This window comes from Crocodylus siamensis, chromosome 6 (genome assembly GCF_052110815.1).
Source record: "Crocodylus siamensis isolate JL-2025a chromosome 6, ASM5211081v1, whole genome shotgun sequence".
NCBI classification, from domain to species: domain Eukaryota; kingdom Metazoa; phylum Chordata; order Crocodylia; family Crocodylidae; genus Crocodylus; species Crocodylus siamensis.
The window spans coordinates 9,743,929-9,764,429 of NC_143400.1; the positions used below are offsets into that span (position 1 = coordinate 9,743,929).

The window sequence follows — 20,501 nt, forward strand, 5'->3', positions numbered from 1 at the left end:
GCTGCAGGTAAAGCTGGGGTCAGTGCCATGCTGCCACTGGAAGGGGTGTTAAAATGCATGGGCATGACCTAAGGTAGCGGCTGCACCCCGCAGGGCAGAGGAAGGCAAGATCTCTGCAGTCCGTACCAGCCTGCCGGGGGGCTGCAGGTCCTTTCTGATCCCAAATGATCTGACCCTGAACAGAGGGGCCAGACCCTCCAACTAGGACTCTCCAGGTTTTAGTCCCAGTAAGGGTATTGGCACAACCCGGTCAAGGTTGCAGCCAGCACCCAATACTTCTGAGGAAGGCGAACCTTCCCCTCTCCCTTCAGTTTTCCCTCAAGCTGTTACAACAGGAGGGGGGAAAAAATTCCTTCCCAGCCCCGCATGGCAACCAGCAAAGCCCAGGAGCCTGGGAACTACTAAACACCCTGCGTGTGCTCTGCGCCCTGGGGACAGTGAGCAGACCTCCACCCACCTCACCCTCGTATCGGACAGCCAGAGTGCCCCTTGCTGTGTCCCCGCCACGAGCTGCGATACCAGCTCCGGGTCTTTTATAACTAAGCCAGCTGTGGGGCTCTGCTTCCTTCTCCCACTGCTGAACACGGTCCTGTGTAATATCCACCTGCCTGGGGCTCCAGAGCCCGTCTCGTTAGCTCCCAGGAGTCTGCGGCGGGGGCTCCTGGGCTTCTACCTGCTGCTCTTTACACAACTCCCCAGGCATAGGTGCTCCTAGATCATCCCCAACCCGGCCTCTTCCTGAAAAGCTCCAGCGATGCAGAGCCTACTCCTTCCCTAGCTGTCTTCCAAGCCCTGTTTTCATTTTTGTTGCCCATCTCTGCACTTCCAAGTGGAGCCCAGGCCTGCACACCATACTCCAGCTGAGGCCTAACCAGGCACTATCAGCCCCTGTCTCTTGCTCCTATTGATTCAGTCCAAAGCTGCGATCTCTTTTTGTGCAGCTGCATCACACTACAGGCTCATATTGAGTCTGGGATCCACCACGACTCCCAGATCTGTCCCCATAATGCTGCCGTCCAGCCAGGTGTCCCCCGTTTTATATTTGTGGATGTTGTTATTCCTCCCAAGGTGCAGCGCCTTGCACTTGTCTGCACTGCACTTCATCCTGCTAGCTCCAACCGGTCGAGATCCTTCTGAATCCTGCCTGCTGACATGTCCGCAGGCCTTCCCAGTTTTGTATCCTCTGTACATTTGCTCAAGACATTTTCTAAGCCAGCATCTAGGTCATTAATAAACACGGTGAACAGCATGGGGCTCAGGACAGACCCCCCCCTTCCCTCCCTTGTGCAGAGGGAGGTTAAAGCTGGTCTTCCTAACCCCCCGGCCAGCCCAGTGCTCTGATCACCATGCCTGGCCAACCCTTCTGCCACATGGCTTTTGAAGTTGAGCCATTAAAAGAGTCAAGAGAAAAGGGGCCGGAGAGCAGCGTAGAGGGGAAGCAAGGAACCAAAGCCACCTCCCTGCCAGGCCAGCCGCCACCTCACCGAGTCACGTGCCTGCTGGCTTTCCTCTTCGTCCCTTGTACCACCCAGGCCAGCTTGGAAAGGAGCCTGGAGGCAGGCCTGGGCGATGGCAGACCCGGGCTGTGGCCATCAGTGCTGTGCGAGTGAGTCCCAGTTCACCCATCTCTGAACAAGGGCTCTTAGCCTATGGGCACTAAGGGAAGTCTGCCTGGCCACAGGGCTGCTGGGGGAAAGGTGGCAGCATGCCTTTGCTCCCCTGCATTGCTGTCTGTGCATATGTCCGGTCTGCGCCTGTGCACAGTTGTCCACACGCAGGGCTGCGTGGCCAGGAACAGAATTCCAGCCACGCGTACATGCGTGGCATTTCTGACTCTCAGACACGTGGCTCTGAGCCCTCGGGTACCTGGGGAGGGCCAGATTTGCACAAGACCAGTGTAAAGTATTCCAGTGTGGGGTTGTCCCTCCTGGCCCATCCTTGCATAGTTATTTGCTGTAGGCAAAGAAGCTATTAGTTGCTTAGTGGCGGGGCCGTGTAATAGCTACCCTGACGGCAGCAGTTCAGTCCTGGGCATTCCCTGAGCGGCCACCTGCAAGCACACATGGCAAACCTACGCTAAGGTGGATGGGAACTGGGGTATGTCAAAAAAGAGAAAAGCAGGGACATGCATTTTAAAAAAAAATTAAAATAGATCTATATATTTCGGTATATATACACATCCTTTATCATAGACTTCTATCTCACCTTTTCTTTTTAAGTAAGGGGCATGCAGGGCAGGAGACGTGGATTTCAATAGGACTGCAGTGAACAAGGGGCACAGGGCATCGGGCGTGGGGCTGGGTGAGGGCAGCTGGCCAGTCGGAGAGAGCGCTGTGGGGAGAGACTGCTGTGCGGCACGCTTGGTTAATCGTGGCCCCTGCTGCTCCCTTTTGAGTGAAGCGTGCCCCACTGCAGCAGCTCTTAGCCCTATTTTGAGGGTGGAAGCAACACATCAGCCTCCAGTGACCCTCTGCATGGGCGCTGCTTCCCCAGGCTGTCTTGAGCTCTGCCATCTACCACAGCCTGGGCCCTCTGGCCCAGAGGTTTCTCCACTGGCCTCCTAGCTAGAGGACTGCAAGTTCAAGGTTAGGCAGTGGTCTGGAGCTCCCACTGGTTCAGCCCAAAAGCATGCAACTGCATGCCCTGGTGCACCAGGCCCCCTTGGCCTTCTTTTTTTTAAAAAAAAAATCATTTAAATCCCTGCCTGGTTTCTAGCGTGCAGAATGCTTGCTTGTCATCGCATGTGGCCTTGACGCTTGTGCAAGTGATTTATCTACATGTGGATTCAACTGCACCAGGTTTAGTTACAACAGCTTTACAGACACCCCCCCATAGGGCTGGTATACAGCATACCTCCATGGGTTATGCGTGTTGCCCAGGTAACTCGGGTATATACTCCCCTTCTCCAGCTGAAGGGGATTGTTAGCTGGCAGGTGTGCTGTGGGGTGGGAACTGCAGGCTGCTCAGTTGCCCTCCGTCCCTACAGAACCAGGCCAGGACAGGCAGGGGACTTCACTGTATACAAATGTTCTTAAAGTTTTTCCCAAAAACAAGCAGCCATTCAGAGTTGATTATATAGATTGTCATAGTTTCCTTCTGTTTACTTTACTTAATGTAAAGTATTTACATTAACTTATCACAAGGGAAAGGAATATGGATATAAATGTATGTACTATATAAGAGATCTAAACCAGAAAGTCTGGGTAAATGACATAAAACCTTATACCAGTGCTCCAGATACAGGTAAGTCACAGGTAAGTATCTGATCTGAAACAGATAAACCCCAAAGATAAACTCAATCCCAAGGGGAAACCTCAATGCCCTTGGGCTTTTCCAAAGCCCTACAAAGATGCTGGTAAATTTAGGGGGGCCCTTCCAGTGGGACCTCCCCTTTCAGGAGCCCTTAACTAACTGGGATGGAGGGGGGACTCCCATCCCCTGTGGGAATCCTCCTTTCCCTGCACCTCACGGCTCCCAGGCCTGGAGGGTGGCCCTCATCCCCTGCGCCAAGCTGCTCTCAGCTGTGAGAGCTTGGGGGGGAGGTCGCTGTCCCCTGGAACTGGGCTCCGCTATGCAGGGCTCCTGGGGCCTCTGGCTTGGCCCTGTCTGCTGGTCCGGTAGCCTGAGCACTGCCTGGCTCCCTGGATTCAACCTTTCGCTATGGGTCGGAGGCCTGGGCTGCCTTGTGCAGCACCAAGCTCAGTCCGCTCCCAGCCGCTCCATGCAGCGTCCCCTGCACCGAGCTCCCAGCCTCGTTCCAGGGGTTGAGGACCTGAGCCGCCCCAGGGGCTCCAAAGATCCTGCTCCGTGCACAGTCCTGTGCACCGTGTCTCTGGCCGCAGACCCGAGGTTGCAGACCTGAGCTGCCTCACACAGCTCCCAGGGTCTGGACACCATGTGCTGGGCTGCACACCGAGAGCCTAGCTGCTGGAGCCATCAGCTGTTCCCCATTGATGGAAGTCTTCAGGGGCGCTTCTGAGCTACTGCTTCGGCCGCTGAGCAGCTCTCCTCACCTCCTCTAAGCCCAGCTCTTCTCTCTTCTCCGTCCCCAATGCGCCGCCCGTGTGCTGGGCACGCGGCTCCGGGGCTCCGTCCCCTGAAGTCTGCCGGACCTGAGTGTTGCGGTCTACAGTCAGGTCCACGGGGGGGGGCAGGGAAGGGGCATGACTGAACTCCTCTTGTTGCCTCCGGATTGGGGGATGAGCTCCATCGATCAAAACAGCAAGATTTCAAGCCTGGGACTCAACCCAAGCTCCAAAAGGCAAGCCTGCTACATACATTATATATCTCGTAGTGCCACTGGATGGTGTTTTCACACCACGATGTTTTTTGCAGAGTACATTCATGTCGTTTGAATTGTCATGCTTTGGGTGGTGCTGTTCTAGACAAAAAATATAGCGATTGAATTTTAATTTCGCTTGAATTACTTGGCTTTCGTTTAAATATGCCAAAGCTTAAATATTTAACCTTAAATAAATAAATGAATATTAGAAGCTTAAATATTTAAGATTTAAATAGTTAGATTTAATACCTTAGCTTTATTTTAGCTGCAATTAATAATATAAGTGTGTGTGTATGTATATTCATACATACGTATAATGTATATATGTATACATTTACAGTATACATACATATGTATACAAACATATACATATATTTATATATTGCTATATTTATATATGTGTATATATATGTACATACATTGTATATATGTATTCGTTTCTCCACCCTGGGAGCATTTCGACACAACACGGCATAGTTCACTCCAGACCAGGGCGCAGAGCCTCAAGTGTATAACTTTAAGACCGTTCAGGATCCTACTTCTGAAACTTTAGTTCAAGTGGCTACTTGACTTTTCACGTCCGCACGTACCCAGGTGATAATGGAGTACTTTGCATTTCTAGCAAAACTGGCGGAACCTGTTTTATCTGTTTAAATACGTTTGCACCCATTCCACAAAAAGGAAGCATGGAGGTAAGAAATTACAGGCTCTGGAGCTACACCTGGTGGACGAACTGCATAGCTCTCAACTCAGGCGGATCCTAATGTGATGAGACCAGGGGCCGGCAATTATTTCGGGCAGAGGGCCACTTACTGAGTTTCGGCAAGCCATTGAGGGCCGCATGACAAGCAGCCAGGGGCAGATAAATATTAATTTTCTACATTTTTTAGGGGCCCCGCGGGTCAGCTAGAATGGCCTGGCAGGCTGCATATTGCCCACCCCGTGATAGACCTTACAATATCAGTCACAAAACTTGGTTCAACTGCATCTGGTTCAGGTAAACTACATCCATCGAGCTTTAGCTATCACGCGATGATTGGGTCCCTGGATGAGATATGACCCCAAGCATGTGCATCATGTTATGGGTTGTACAGTGTAACGTCTATCGTGGCTGGAGGTAGAGATATTCCTGGGCCCTGCGTGGGGGAAGGCAGGGAGGCTGAGGACTTTCCCTCTGGAAGCCCCTACGGACAGGCCTAGCCTGTGCCCAGGAGCTAGGGAGGAGGAAATGTCTGCAGCCCCAGCTGAGCACAGGGTGGAGCTAGGGGGTGGCCAGGTCTGTTTGAGTCCGTTCCAGGAGGTTTCAGCACATGACAGCGCCAGCGTGCCTGCGACACACAATGCGAACGTGCCCGTGTGCTTGCGTATATTGGTTACGGTGCATAGACTTTACATTACTATTACATTTTAAAAACCCACTGGACCACCATATAAATCAGATTCAACACTTAATAGTCATTTTAATGAATGCCCTATCATTTATCTCCTGGCTGACTCTCAGCTGTCTCCTGGAGATTTATATTTAATTCCTAGACACTCCAGGGCAATCCTGGAGGGTTGGCAACCCTGGATGGAGCCCATGCAGTGTTTGGGATAGCATATGGGCCCTCTGCCTCTGCTACTTGGACCCAGGACTGCAGCACTTCTACACCTGTGTAGCCTACATTAGTTTTGGGCACTAGCCAAGCGCCAGCCAGCCAGGTTATCCTGAGCCAGGCTGAGTGCTACATGCTGCCCGTAGGTGGTGGGCAGGCTACCCCAGGATATCCACCTGGAATTGTCTAGAGATGCAGATGCCTGGTGTTTCTACCAGTGTGACTTACCCTGGCGCATGATGCTGCAGTTATTTCATGTGTCACCTTCATATTGAATTGGAGCGGCCTTCCCCGGTGCACACGCTGCATGGCGTCTTCTCCACATGTGGACTTGTGTAAAGGCAAATGACACTGGTGAATGCATCACGCCTTTGCACCCCATGGGGCACAGTGGCTCCCAACACTTCTCTAAAAGAAGTAGGTCTCAAGCAACTGGCTGCAGACACTTCCCCCCCTGGCCTGGAAAGCCAAAGCTCAGCAGCTGGTACCTATTTCTGCACGGGGTTAACCAAAACTGTGCAGCCCAATGCTCTGAGCTCTAGGAGAAATCCAGCCCCTGAGCCTTTTTCAGCCGAACTGGGACGATCTCAAGTGTGTAGATTTGCCCATCCTCATTCTGACATCTCTGCATGTCAGCAGCAGGACACCAACAACACTGCAATCAGCTGGGAGTGCAGGGAAGAGAAGCGGGACTAGATCTGGAAACATATGGAAGTACCAGTGATTAGTAATGCCCTTGAGGATTATTGTTACTAGGGGACCCAGGCATGGGCACCCACTGAAAGCCCACAAATACATAAAGCTCTCCCTTCTTTTAGCCATCTCTAAGTGCAGCACCACCATGCATGGGTACAGATGCCTGCAGCGTCTGCAAATCCCCCTCCCTGCACCATTGCCTCTGCTCCCCAGCACTAGCAGCAGCCGAGGCCTGAGCTGCAATATTTGTCCCTTGCTGAAAGACAGGGACGCCAGAGGTGGCATGGGTAAGCTGCGAGGGCACTGGGCGTGGGGCCAGGAGCCTGGCAGCCCCTGCTCAGCAGCACCGTGGTCTTGTGGCAGAGGCCCCATAGTGCTGGCAGGTCACGTGAGCCTCTCTGCACCCTGGCTCCTTGCGTCTGAAGTGCCTGGTTGAGCCCTGGCAGCACACAGAGAGCAGCGGGGCCTGTGGGTGTGGCTCACTGGGCCCTGGCCATGTGCGAGGGCAATGTCAGGAGCCAATGGGTTCTCAGAACTCAAATAACCTGTGTGGAGGCAGAGGCTGAGGATTGGCTGAGAGGGCTCTGATGTCATAATGGTGACACAATTTGTGTTTGCATACTGTATATAGAGGTGATTGCATAATAATTCAAAAATAAATTCTTAATTTTGTATATCGTATAGTGCAGGTGTATGGTGTGTGCATGCGTACATGTATGGTGGGTATGCGTGTGCATGGTGCGTGCGTGTATGGTGGGTGTGTGTGTGTGTGTGGTATGATCTGTGAGGTGTGTATGGTGGGTGTATATGGTGGGTATGTGTGTGCATGTATGGTGGGTGTGTGGTAGGATGTAGGGGTGTGTGGGGGGTTGTGTATATGTGGGGAGTTGTGGGGGCAGGGCGTGGGTGTGAAGGAGGTTGGGGGGTGTGGGGACCCCCCATGCTCCCCCCATGGCACAGCAGCAGGGGGGTGCTCAGGGCACAGCACTAGCCAGCACTGCACACCGCAGCGAGGGACGCAGCCTCTGCACTTGCAGGGCAGGGGGAAAGCCCCGCGTGCTGGAGCCAGATATCTTCCCTGCCGGGCCTGTGCTGCAGGGGAGGGAAGCCCCAGGTGCCTTCCTCTGGGGTGCTGGGAAAGCAAATCCTGCCCACAGAGCCCCCAACAATGCTCCCAGCAAGAACCGCGGGCTGGAACCCAGCTCACTCGCCCCTTTTGCACAAACACCCTACAAACAGCATGGAGGCAAGGAAGGAAGGGAGTTACCAGGTTGGTGAAGAGCTTATGATTTAGCTGGGCACAGACTGTACATCATGGGGACATGCAGGCAGAATCAAGTCCGATGGTGATTTCCTGCACCACCTCCCCTCTCAAGGGCTTTGGGCTGGTCTGGACTGACCGGTAAGAGGACGTCTCAGACCAGCCTCTCTGCACTCACCACATGCAACTAATTTCCAGCCAAGGATGGACTGGAGCTGGGGAAGGAGACCAGGTGGTGAGGCTGGGGTGGAGACTCCCACCCCCAAGGCACACTCCAGGTTAATTATCCTCTTTTGCCGGGTTCCCACCATTTCGCATTTTCTTGCTCTTCCTTTCCCAAGTTTGAGCAGCCAGAGAGCGAGGCAGTAACTCCAGCAACTCTCCATGCCATGCTCGGGTGCTTTCAGCAACACCCCAAGGAGTTCAGGGAAAGAGTTTAATTAACAGAGCATGACGACAAGTTGGAAAACCCACCATATGGCACCATCCATATTTCAATGTTGGGCTGCCTCAGCAAAGACCATCTCGCCACTGTCCTGCCTGATGATGATCTGGGTGTTAAAAGCTGGGGTCCTCAGTGCAAGCTAGTGTTAGCACTGCAGTCTGAGCAGGCTCACCTTTCTTCCAGCTCCAGGGAAAACCAGCCTAGCTCAGGGGGGGCGAGGTGTGAATGGGTACACGATCACCTAGTCTCTTCATCTCTCCACTTCAGCCAGTGGTTGGGAGTGGAGGAGAGAACTGGAGCAACATTTCTGGAATCCAAAAATATATTTCAGGTGCCCCTGATTGCCACAGAAATGCATTTAATGTTAAGCAAATACTTCTCAACAGGATTCCTCTGCACAGCGACAAAGCATCTCCCCAAGTTATAGAAGAGTCCCAACATCTCAGCTCTGTGCAGCAGGAGAATTGCTTTCTCAATAGGTGACTCCTGTTTCTATTGATTGTAGACGCACGTGGACAGACTAAAACCAACCGTTGATGAGGGAGGATGGTCTTGTAATAAAAGCAACAGACAAGGATTTGGGGTTGGGTTCCTGATCTCTCACCAGTTGCCTGTACAACCTTAGGAGAGCACCGCCTCTCAGCTCCCCACTGAAGTTCACTTAGGATGGGGAGATGCTCAGGCCTTGTGCAGTGAGGGGGCCATGAAAGCAATGACAGAGGTTGCTTGTATTTCACCCCTGGTATAAGTGCACAGGAATGGAACAAATCCAGAGCTGGGCAAACATACCAGCAGCTTGTGTACATCATTCCCTAAGTGGCACCTGCACCACGCCATTCCCAAAACAGCTGCCTGTCTAGCAGTGTGCCCAGACCCTCCGAGCAGAAAATGGTGTAACCAAGCCCTTCCTTAAATGCAAGCTTTTATCTGCATTAAGAAGTTCATGACAAGGCACTTGCCCTCTGGTCAGCGTTGATTTTGCATTTTAATGAAGTCACTGAGCTTGGCCTATGGATGCCTTGGCTTGCCTCCCAGGGGATCTTGCCCCCCAGTTCCCTGACTTTGTTGAAGAACTTTTCTGAAGACAAGTGTCTTTATGCTGCTGCTCCCCTGCCTTCCTCCCCTCGGGATCTTGAATGCTTATCATTTTGTGGTTGCTGTCACCCACGTTACCTTCCAGTTTGGGAGCAGTAAGTCAAGAAGACCTTCCCCCCACATGGCCTCTCTACCAAGAAGCTGCTGGACGGCTGGTGCTCTGCTGTGTTTCCCTCCCAGCAGATGCCCAAGTAATTAGAGACCCCCATGAGAGCCAGGTCCTATGATCTGGAAGCTTCCATCAGTTGTTTAAAGGCCCCGTCCACCTCTTCCTCCTGGTTTGGGGGCCTGTAGCCCACATCCACCATGACATCCCTGCTGCTTCTCTCCTTTCTCCTCTGCTGCTTTCTCCTCTCATCTTTTCCCAGAGGCTTTCATCAGGGCGAACTTCTACTTTGTATTGCACCTCGGGACACACACGTACATCTCCTTTATCTACCTACAGGGCAGCACCGCCCCCTTTTTTTCCCTCTGCTTTTCCTTCCTGAAGGAGTTATAGTCACCCGTGTCCACACTCCAGTCATGTGAACTATCCCACCACATCTCCATAATCCCAGCCCCAGTTACATCATAATAGGATCTCCAGGTCTTCCTGTTTATTCCCCATATTTCTCACATTAGTGTATGAACAGTCCTATCTTCTCCCTGAAAACATTGCTAAGGCTTCTGCTGTTGTTCTGCTCTTGTTCCACTATTCACATTCTGGACTTTGTGCTGCATTAGTAAAAAATAGAGTTAATGCTACTACTATATTTCAGATAGGGGTGGCATATCACTACATAAAGGTGCCTTCATGTTATGTTAAGCGAGGCTGGAACAGGGCCCTGCCCTGTTACTAGGGGTTTGGGAGAGTCTGAACAGCCCCACACCCCAGAAGCACCTCTGCACACCCACCCCAGACCTGGGAGAACTCACTGGGCGCTGGGGAACCAGGTCCTGGGACAAGGGAGCTGACACAGGTGTGAGGAGTGAGAAAGAATTAGCCACATGAGCCCAGAGGGGAAGGATAAAAGACACTGAAAGCAGCCTCGGGGGCTGCACCTGGCCAGCAAGCAGCTGGCCTGGAGTTGCCAGGGCTTAAGCAGCCACCAGCAGAACTCAGAGCAGGGCTGTTCTCTGTTTGCTTGCTTGCTTGATCATTTGCTTTGTTGCACAAGCCTGCAGGCTCTGCAAAGCCTCTGAATGGGAGTGGCGCCAGCAGATAACGCCATCAAAAACTGCTGCCTGGCGGATTTAAAAGCCGGTGGCGGGGAAACAGCAGGGGCAGCAGCTAAGCCTGGGACAGGAGACAAAGCTGCTCCCTGGGCTACTGGGTTGCAGAAGCAACAGGTCAGCAGGAGACCGGATGGGGACTCACCAGAGGGGTCCCAACTCTTCTGAAGGATAAACGCTCGGCTTGGCGGGGCAGCCAGGCCAAGGAGGATGGCATTGAGGGATCCCACTGACCACAGATGCTGGACCTGTGAGTGGGGTGGGCTGAAGCCTGAAACCCTGCTGTTCCTTTTCTTTTCTCTTTGTTTTTCTGTTTTACTTTAGTACCCTGAAGGACACCAGAGCCGAACCAGGGAAGGCATCCCCTATTGACCCAGAGGGTCAAGAAGAGGCATGGATGCAGCCCCATCTAATGTGATGTCCCGAAGATAAGGCCCAAGCAGATGTTGGGACAAGACTGGTCCCACACCTGTAGATACCCGGGGCAAAGAAAAACACCGAGGCTCAGGCAAAAGGGGGCAAAAGCAGGAGCGAACATCAAAGAGACAAGCTGGCAATTGATCACCTGGTCTTCCTGAAGGCTGGCGTATGGTGTAGGGGAAGTGGAGCCCCAAGAACGCCTGCAAGGGGTAGTGTCTGGTTCATGAGTTTCCGTGAGGGAGAGTCCCACTACTGAAAGGAAGATCAAGTCATGGCAGGTGAGTGTCGGGGCCTCCCTCGGGGTTGAATGCAGCCCAACACCCAAGTCTTGGGGATAGGCCCCTAGGCCTGAACTGGGCATGTGCTCTAAGGCTGCTAGAGAGCACCTATACCAAACCAGGCGGGTGCACAGGGGAAGAGGATGATTTTGTCAACCTGAAGTAAGAGTTCTAGTCCAATCCTTAAGCAGTCCTAGTCTGACTTGTAGTAAGAATCAAAGCTTTATAAAAACTGCTGTTTTAAACCACTCGAGGCAGGGAGATGGAGGTTTTTGAGGAGGTGGGGAACAAGGATGAAATGGCTCTTATGGGAGGGCATGCTTTTGAATGGGCTGCTGTGCACTATGGTGGGGAAAGTGTTTGTAGCCTGGGAAATTGCCTTTCCTGCCCCTACATTTGTAACACTGACATGAAACTTACTTCTGTATTCAGAAGTAAGATCCTCTAATGGACCTATAATGAGCTCCACCTCCAGGGACAACCAAAGTAGCTCTTAAGGGCCACCCCATGCCTGTTCTCCTACTCTGGTTTCCCCTAGTTGGCCTCCTCTCTCGCCTGTCACATCCAGGCAATGTGATTAATAGGTTTGGGATCCTGACTTCAAGTACCTGGAGTTTGGCTTTCAGTGCCTTGCCGTGTGCTGCTCGTCATCATGAAGCAGCTATCTGCCACTATGATACTATGATCTGGTTCATCCTTGCATCCTAATATGAATAGGCCTCTTTCACTCTTGTCTTGACCTCCTGGACCTTCCAGGTTTTGGTTCCTATGTCTAAGGCTTTTGGCCCTAGCTGCCCACCAGGTCCAGGACCCTGGTAGGGGTCTGTAGGGGCCTTAGCTCCTCACAGTGCAGATTGTCTCCAAGGCGCCCCCCACTTCTTTGACCCCCTCTATTTCTGGGGACTTGGTTCAGGTGTCAGCTCCTCAGCCTCAGCTCCTCCTGTGCCTGCCTTTGGAGCACCAGCCCCTCTAGCCCTCCTCCTTCTGCCAGTCCCAGACCAGCTGCTTTTTGGGGCACTTACCCCTCCAGGCCCTTGCTTCTACCCAGCTGCCCTTTGCAGGGCTTAAAACCCAGAGTGCCCTAGGCACCTTGTCATGTGGCCTCCAGTTCTTCCCAACCACCACAGTCCAGTCCTCTGATGTAACATAAACGCCAAACAGCAGTGGAAGCAAAACATACCACTTCTCCATCCTTAGAGTTTTTAAGACCTGACTAGACAAAGCCTTGACTGGGATTAAGTAGTTGGGGCTGGTGCTGCTTTGAGCAGGGGGCTGGACTAGATGTGACCTCCTGATCTCCCTTCCCACCCTCATTTGCAATAGCAAACACAACCTACAGAGCTCCTTCTGCTATGGGGGCTTAAGCCTTGAGCCCAAGGATCAGGCTTATATGGCCCTTGCTCCTTCCCCTTCTGGTCACCTGACCTGCCTTGCTGTTAATACAGCCCAGGTGCTGCTAATCCCCTACTGCTGTACTGGCAGCAGGTGCAGGTAGCACAGCTCTTTGTATCTCCTGGCAAACCAGGCTCTTCCTCCGAATCCCAGGTTGGCATGAAGAAACAGAGGCCTAAAATCACTAGTAGCTCCTGAAGTCCAGGCCAAGACTTTCAATAGCTCCAGTGTTCCTAAGAGGAACCCCAGACAATCATTGCTTTGTTAAGTGCTTTTCATTTCTGGCTGAAGAGCTTGGGGAGTATCATGGCCTTGGCTGAACTAGACTTCAGCTACATGAGTGTGTACAAAGGGAGTATTTCAACTGGGAGGAATCCCCACTATGTTCTGCAAAACTCAAGGCTTTACCAAACTGAAAAGCAGTAGACATATTTTTTCTGGAACCTTTCTTAATTCATTTTTTAGGGTTTGTCCCTATAAACCCAGGAGCTGCATCACAGCTTTCAGGCCTGTTTTCACCATTCGCGATTGGAAAATGTGAAGAACCACAAAAAGTGAAAGGCAGATTATATCTCTTCCCAGTGTTTAAAACTGCATAACTGGAGGCTATGGGCACTCACCTGATCATAATGAGAAAAGAGATACGGATAGACCTACATTTCCAAGATGCTGAATGATATATTCAAATCTATCCCTAATGAAAAGGCCTGCTTGAAGCTGCCATTGTAACAACTGCTGCTCCAGGCTGGGGCAGCACCAGCGAGATGGATGGGACTCCCTTTATGACATGTCCTTTAGCAACAATGGGATCCTAGAGACAGCCCCAACCTTCCTGTCCCTGCTCCTGTTGGCTCCCACTTCCCTGCCTGTCCAGCGAGGGTGGCAGCTGGTCCTTTCTGCAGGGCCATCTGCAGAAGCCAACTTTTCGGAAGCCAAATTTTCTTCAGAGAGGAGGAAATTTTCTAACTCAGGAGAAGTTTTGTAAGAGGGGAAAGAGCACCTCCACCCCCTTGGGGTAGGTGGAAAGGAGGCAAAGACGCTTGATGAGATGCACAGGGAGATATTGGAAAATGGTGAGATCTTCCTTCTGATGCTGTGGAAACTGTCTCTTCATGGTAGGGTCTGCTCTAAAGAATTTCACTGGCCTGAACATTAAACTAAGAATGGGTGTGTGAGCCCTCGGCCTTCCCTGTGTATACAGGGTCTTCATAAAGTCCTTGTGCACTTTTAAACTTTAATAACTTAGGTTGTAGGTATGATAGAAACAATCTGTGACTGGCATTTAGAGCAAATTTATTAAAAGTTTTAGGACAACTAGAGTTCACAATGCTAGACTTCATAAGTGATAGTGAATTTATTCTTAAATAAGATGGAGCTCCCTGCCACTCTGCTCTGAATGTACGACAGTTCCTAAATGATGTTTTCCAAGAGAAGTGGATAGGCAGAGGTGGACCAGTAGCTTGACCATCTCGTTCACCTGACCTGTCGCCGCTGGACTTCTTTTTATGGGGACATGTTAAAAGTGTAGTTTACTTGTCAAAACCACGTTCTTTGGTGGAACTTAGGGCTAGGATCACCAGTGCAATTAGTGCAGTAACTCAAGAGCAACCGGGAAACGCTTTCAAGGAGTTGGAAGATTGGATTGAGCACTGTATCGTGATGGACGGTGGTTATGTTAAAGTCTAGCATTGTATACTCTAGTTGTCCTAAAACTTTAATAAACTTTCTTTTAAATGTCATTCACAGATTGTTCCTATCATACTGACAACCTAGATTTTATTAAAGTTTTAAAAAAATGCACAAGGACTTTATGAAGACCCTGTATAGTGGAAACCTGCCACCTTAGTCCCTTAGTGGTTTAAGGCAGAGATGCTGCAGCGAGGACTCCTGGGTTCTGTTCCTAAATCTTCCATCTACCTCCTGTGCAGCTTTTGGAGAAAAGTCACTGGATTCCTATTTGAAATCTCCAGGTTTATCTTGTGAGTTGTGCGAGGGGTTTGCATAGCTAGCAGCACTGCTATCGAGCAGCACCCTAGTTAACAAGCACTAGTCTAGATCAGTGGTCTCCAAACTTTTTTGATCGCGCACCCCTATCAGTAAAAAAATTTTTGAGCACGCACCCCCAGTATATGTATATTTATTTATAAATTATATACATGTACTACTTGAGTACCGGATGTGACACGTGACCGTCTGACATACAGACCGAGTGAGGGCACCAGTGTCAATCCATATATTAAATATTAGTAAAGCTTAATTTCCTTCTTATTTTTTTAGATAAACAATAAATATAAATCGAAGTTCTAATATTTTCTTCCCGCACCCCAATGGATTGTCTCGCGCACCCCACTTCGGAGACCACTGGTCTAGATCATTCCTGCAGCAGCAGCAACAAGTGCAGATGAGAAAGTGGCCCACTCTTCCACTGCTGTGCCCATCCACTGCCTCTTGTTGCCAGAATGGCAGGAGAGAGAAAGTCTAGGAAACTGGCAGATGGAGCAGTTAGCTGTGTCGGTCTGTAGTCAGGGAGAAGGCAGGGGAGAGGGGCACCTTTGCCGTCTCTGATTCAGTTCGTCAGAAGGATAAAGGTGCTGTGTTGCTGGACACGGCAGTCCCCAGGGCTGGTGTGCACAGTTGGGTACACGCCACTCAAACTAGAGAGAGGCAAGCCTTTTTGGTGATTATTTTTTATGGATTGGTTATATAGTTTGGAGAGCTGTTGGGCAAGGTATGGACATGAGGTGCCCTTTCTCAGTGCACAGTTGTCCAATAGCTGTCCCAGCCATACAGCTGGTTCAGCGTCACAGGATATCACATTAAAAGCCTTGGCCCTTGCTATTTCCTGGACCATCATGGCTACAACCTCATTCTAACCCTACTTCAGCTCTATTTATTTGCAAATGGTACTATCCATCCAGTCGATGCAGCACCTGCGTTGTGAGTGCAGTTAGCATGTGGCAAAGGTCTCTTCTGCTGGTAGAGCTTTCATGGTGTATTATTAGGCAGCTTTCTATCAATACAGCTGTTGTCCATGCTAGAGATTGCACTGATTCAACTGCGGGGGGATAAAAAAAAGATTGCACTCAGTGAAATACTGAGTCTTGTCAAAAAACCCACTTGCAAACCAGGTGTAATCCTGTCCTGTACTCCACTGGGTTTTGTATGTGAAATTCCAGCAGGGTCCATAGTTGCACTGGTGTAAAACCAGTGGAGAATTCAACTCTGAATCTCTAGAGGAGTTGCAGTATTAAAGTTATGACTACTTAGGGTTATTGGGCCCTGCTTGCACTGCATGGAAGAGGGGAGGGTCTCTCTACAGCCCTAGTTTTGCTTCCTGTTTACCTGAAACTCTTTCCACCATCCAGCGGATGTGTTCTTCCCCCCCACACCACCCAAAACATCTGTGCAATATTGCTCTTTGTTCGTCAGCTGCTGCATCTCTGGGTTTCTGTAGAGCTTTGAGATGCTTCTCAATGACGATTGTAAATGGGTAGGCTGCTGTTACTAATTAAGTGGGTAGGATGACATCACAGGGCTTTACGTGGCTTCTTTATTCATGTTTGTAGGCAGACAAGGTTTTTATGGGTAAATGCAGTATCTTTTATTAGACCAACTAAATAGTTGGGAAAATTTGTTCTTTGCAAGTTTTGGGGCACAAACGCCCATCTTCAGGCGTGGGGAGAGTCTGCTGGTGTTATGTGTATAGAATAGAAGCCAATATGTAAAATGCAGGTCTGTGAAAGTGCAAATGCATGGCAGTGAGCATCAGGAGCCATGGGAGACAATAGGTGAGAGACAGGTAGGTGGGGCAGGGGAAGGGGGGGGATGTTCAACCAGTGATAGATTATAGCTGGAAAAATACAAACAGGTTACCGGCAATTATCACATGGCAGTCAGATGCCATAAATCTAATGTCTATATTTAGTCCATGATTTTTTTTGTATCCAGTAGAGTTATGAAGTGAAGTTTGTAGGCTCATCTATGAAAGGTGTTTTGTAAATTCCCTTTGAGGACTAGACCTGAGAGATTGGAGAGAGCGGTCATCTTGTGAGAAGTGTGCACCCACACACAGGTCATTGGGCATTTTTGTCCTTGATAGATTTTTGGTGTGCATTCATTCTGGTACACGGTTATTGTTTGGTTTCTCCTACATATTTTCCATCAGGGCATTTAGTGCACTAGATGAGATACACCTACACTTCCAGAAATGTAATGTAAGATCCAGGAATGGTGATGGTTCTGTCGTGGGGTGTAGTTATTATGGGGTGGTGGAGATGTGTTGGCAGGTTTAGCATTTCTTGTCCTGGCATGGTCTGGATCCATTCACTGTGCTTTGGGCCACAGGAAGTTTACTTCTGGTGATGAGGTTGGCGAGGTTTGGTGCTTGTTCAAAGGATAGGCTGGGTGGTTCTGGGAAGATCTCTTTAAGATTTGGGTCTTCTAGTATAGGTTGCAATTTTTTGAGAATTTTCTGTATAGGTTCTGGGAAAGGATGGTATGTCATAACTGGGCTTGTTTAATTGATAGGTACTTACAGTCTGTTATGCAAAATGATGCAAGCGTGCACGTTTCAGCACTCTGGGAGACGGCCGTTACTAGGGGTTTTTGAACTTCTGCTCTGCATCCTGCTGCTGCTGCCGACCATGGGATAGTTGCAGGCCCTTCCTCTCCCTCCTTTCTGACTCCTGCTGCGAGGCTGACTGAGCGGTGCCTGTCAGTCCTGGCTGCAAGGCAGCTGGGGATCTACCTGAAGTGAGCTATGAGTCTTGCATTGCACTCTTGTTACTTTGTCCTCCCATCCTGCTTATCACATGCATTGCATTTAAACTTAGCGCCTTCCTTAAGTTCAGCACCGTATTGGAGATGGGTACAGGGAGACAGCTCCTGAAGCAAAAGGCTTACCCAAGTCATGTGGATGGGAGAGGTGTTCTCCCTTTTAGACGGATGGGAACGGAGTCATGGAAAGACCAAGGCCTCATCTGCACTAGAAAACCTTTGCTCTTGTCACTGCACTGAGAAAGCCCTCTGAGTGTAGATACCATTGTGCTGGCCAAAAGTCTCCTTCTGCAAGAAGGATTTTGCCAGGGTCACTATGGTAAAGCTGCCTGTAATACCGGCGGCCAGAACTGGGAGGATGCTGCCCCAGTATGACGCTGCCGTGGGCTCGTGTGGAGCACCATTAACAGTTCACTGGGATCAGGGGCCGATTTTTTTTGTCTGTCTGTGGCTGTTCTGGCATTCGGTAGCTATGTGATGAGCTCTGTTTTGTGGCTTGTCCAGGGCATGAGGTAGCTTGAAGCCCTGTTACAAGATGCATTGCCCCACAAACCAACACGGTCATCTTGACAGACCTTTCTAATGTATTCTGCCCCTGGGCTCAGATCCTCAAATGTCATTAGAGCCGTAGTTCCCACTGCACGCGGAGTTCGTGCATCGCGATTTTGGAGGGTCTGGCTTCCAGTGACTTGCTTGGGAACACAGGAGAAGTCTGCGGCACAGTCTGAAGCGGGTCTGCCGCGTCCCCGGCCAGCGCCTTTTCCTGAGTTCTGCCCGCTGCGTCTTGTGATACGCTCTCTGGGCCGAGAGCATTCGCAAAGGATGAATGTGAATGAAACCGAATTTTGTACCAGGATTTTTGAGCAGCAACAGCAGCAGGTTTTTGTTTTACAAGTAGGAAGCGTTGCCTTTTCAGTTGTCTGCGGAGTCATCCGTGTTGCCGGTTGTCATTGCAGTGGCCTGAGACTCAAGCCTGGGTAACGTCCCAAAAGCCCCATTGAACAACTTCAAGGGGAACTAGTTTTGGGTAGAACGCTTCCTAGTCCCGTGTGACCAGAGCTCGGACGTTTCCAAGATAAGTACATCTGCCTCCTTTCCAGTTTGCTGAGCTTTCAGTTTGCTGAAGATGCATTAAGGTCTAACCCTTTGTAGGCAGAGCTGTTAAGGGAGACCAGCTCCCTGTGTCTGGGAGTATTAAGCAGAGCACTGAGAGAAGGTCTGCAGTTTGCATGCAGTGCACATGCTGGAAGAATACAGGCTGCACGGGAGACAAAGCCTTCCCCCATAGACCTGTGTCAGCCCCCTATACAGTCCTGCCCCCACCATTCCCCTCACCTGGCCCCCCACCCCCTACAGATTTGCTAATTGGATTCTGCACTATCACAGCACTCGTTTGGCATCAGTTATTTTTAAACTGAACGATCTCGTGACAGCCTCTGGATGTTTCAGTTCAGTTTTACTTGGTAACACAACCACAACTTGAAGCTCTTCTTGCATCACATAAATCCTGCTTGCTGCTTCTAGTAAGGCCTCCGGTATATAACTTCTGTAGACCACCAGACCAGGAGGAAGTGGTGGACGAGGCTTTCTTCAAACAGCTAGCAGAAGATTCCCGATCACAGGCCCCAGTTCTTATGGGGGACTTCAATCACCCTGGCATCTGCTGGGAGGGCAATGCAGCGGTGTGGCAATCCAGGTTGGTTTTGGAGAGTGTTGGGGACAACTTTCTGGTGCGAGTGCTGGAGCGGCCAACTAGGGGCCGTGCCCGTCTTGATCTGCTGCCCACAAACAGGGAAAAATTGGTGGGGAATGTAGGAGTGGATGACAACTTGGGCAGCAGTGACCATAAAATGATTGAGTTCAGGATCCTGAGGAAAGGAAGGAAGGATGGAGAGCACCAGAGTAAGGAAAAGCCGACTTCGACTCATGGGTGGGCTTCTCTGGGAAGCCAGTCTGACAGGGAGATGCATCCAGGAGAGCTGACTGTACTTTAAAGAAACCTGACTGAGAGTGCAGGAACAAACCATCCCACTGTGCAGGAAGACTTGTAAGTATGGCAGAAGACCAGCTTGGCTTAGCAGGGAACTCTTCAGTCAACTACATCACGAAGCTTATAAGAAGTGGAAAGTTGGACAAAGAACTAGGGAAGACTATAAGAGCATTGCTTGGGCATGCAGGCATGAAGTCAGGAAGGCCAAAGTGCAATTGGAGTTGCAGCTAGCAAGGGATGGGAAGGGTAGCAAAAAGGGTTTCTACCAATGTGTCAGTAGCAAGAGGAGGCCCAGGGAAAGTGTGGGTCCCTTACTGAATCGGGGACCGAGGATGCAGAAAATGCTGATGTGCTTAATGCCTTTTGCCTCAGTCTTCACAGACAAGGCCGGCTCCCAGACAACTGCACCGGGCGGCGCAGTTTGGGGAGGAGGTGAGCAACCCTCAGTGATGAAAGAGCAGGTTAGGGAATACTTACAAAAGCTGGACAGTACAAGTCCATGGGGCTGGATTGGGATGTACCCAGGGTGCCAAGGGAGTTGGCTGATGTGATTGCAGAGCTACTGGCCATCATCTTGGAAACCTTATGGTGATCAGGAGAGGTCCTGGATGATTGGAAAAGGGCAAACATAGTGCCCATATTTAAGAAAGGGAAGAAGGTGGATCCAGGGAATTAGAGATCACTCAGCTTTACCTCAGTCTCTGGAAAAATCATGGAGCAGATCCTCAAGCAATGCATTTCTAAGCACATGGAGGAGAAGAAGGTGATTAGGACCAGTCGGCGTGGATTCACCAGGGGCAAGTCATGCTGGACCAACCTGATATGACTGGCTCTGTGAATGCAGGGAGACTGGTGGATGTGGAGTACCTTGATTTTTTTTTTTTAATTATTTCTTTTAGCAAGAATTTGATACGGTCTCCCACAGGCAAGCTGAGGAAGTATGGGCTAAATGAATGGACTGAAAGGTGGAGAGAGAACTGGCTGGAGCATCAGGCTCTGAGAGTAGTAATCAATGGCTCGATGTCTAGTTGGCAGCTGGGATCAAGTGCAGTGCCCCAG

At 50.4% G+C, this 20,501-nt stretch overlaps 1 protein-coding gene across 2 annotated transcripts in view; it reads left to right on the plus strand.

Moving 5' to 3' along the window:
* Positions 1-10,636: 10,636 nt before the first annotated feature.
* The window catches only part of LOC149860934 (hydroperoxide isomerase ALOXE3-like), a 60,755-nt gene continuing 50,890 nt past the window's right edge, over positions 10,637-20,501 (plus strand). The window contains exons 1-2 of one of the 2 annotated variants that reach the window (XM_090053638.1): positions 10,637-10,703; positions 10,911-11,284. The gene's annotated coding sequence lies outside the window, so the exon portion shown is untranslated. Of the gene's footprint in view, positions 10,704-10,821; positions 11,285-20,501 lie in introns of those variants that run through there. The other variant, XM_090053640.1, reaches the window with a different exon arrangement.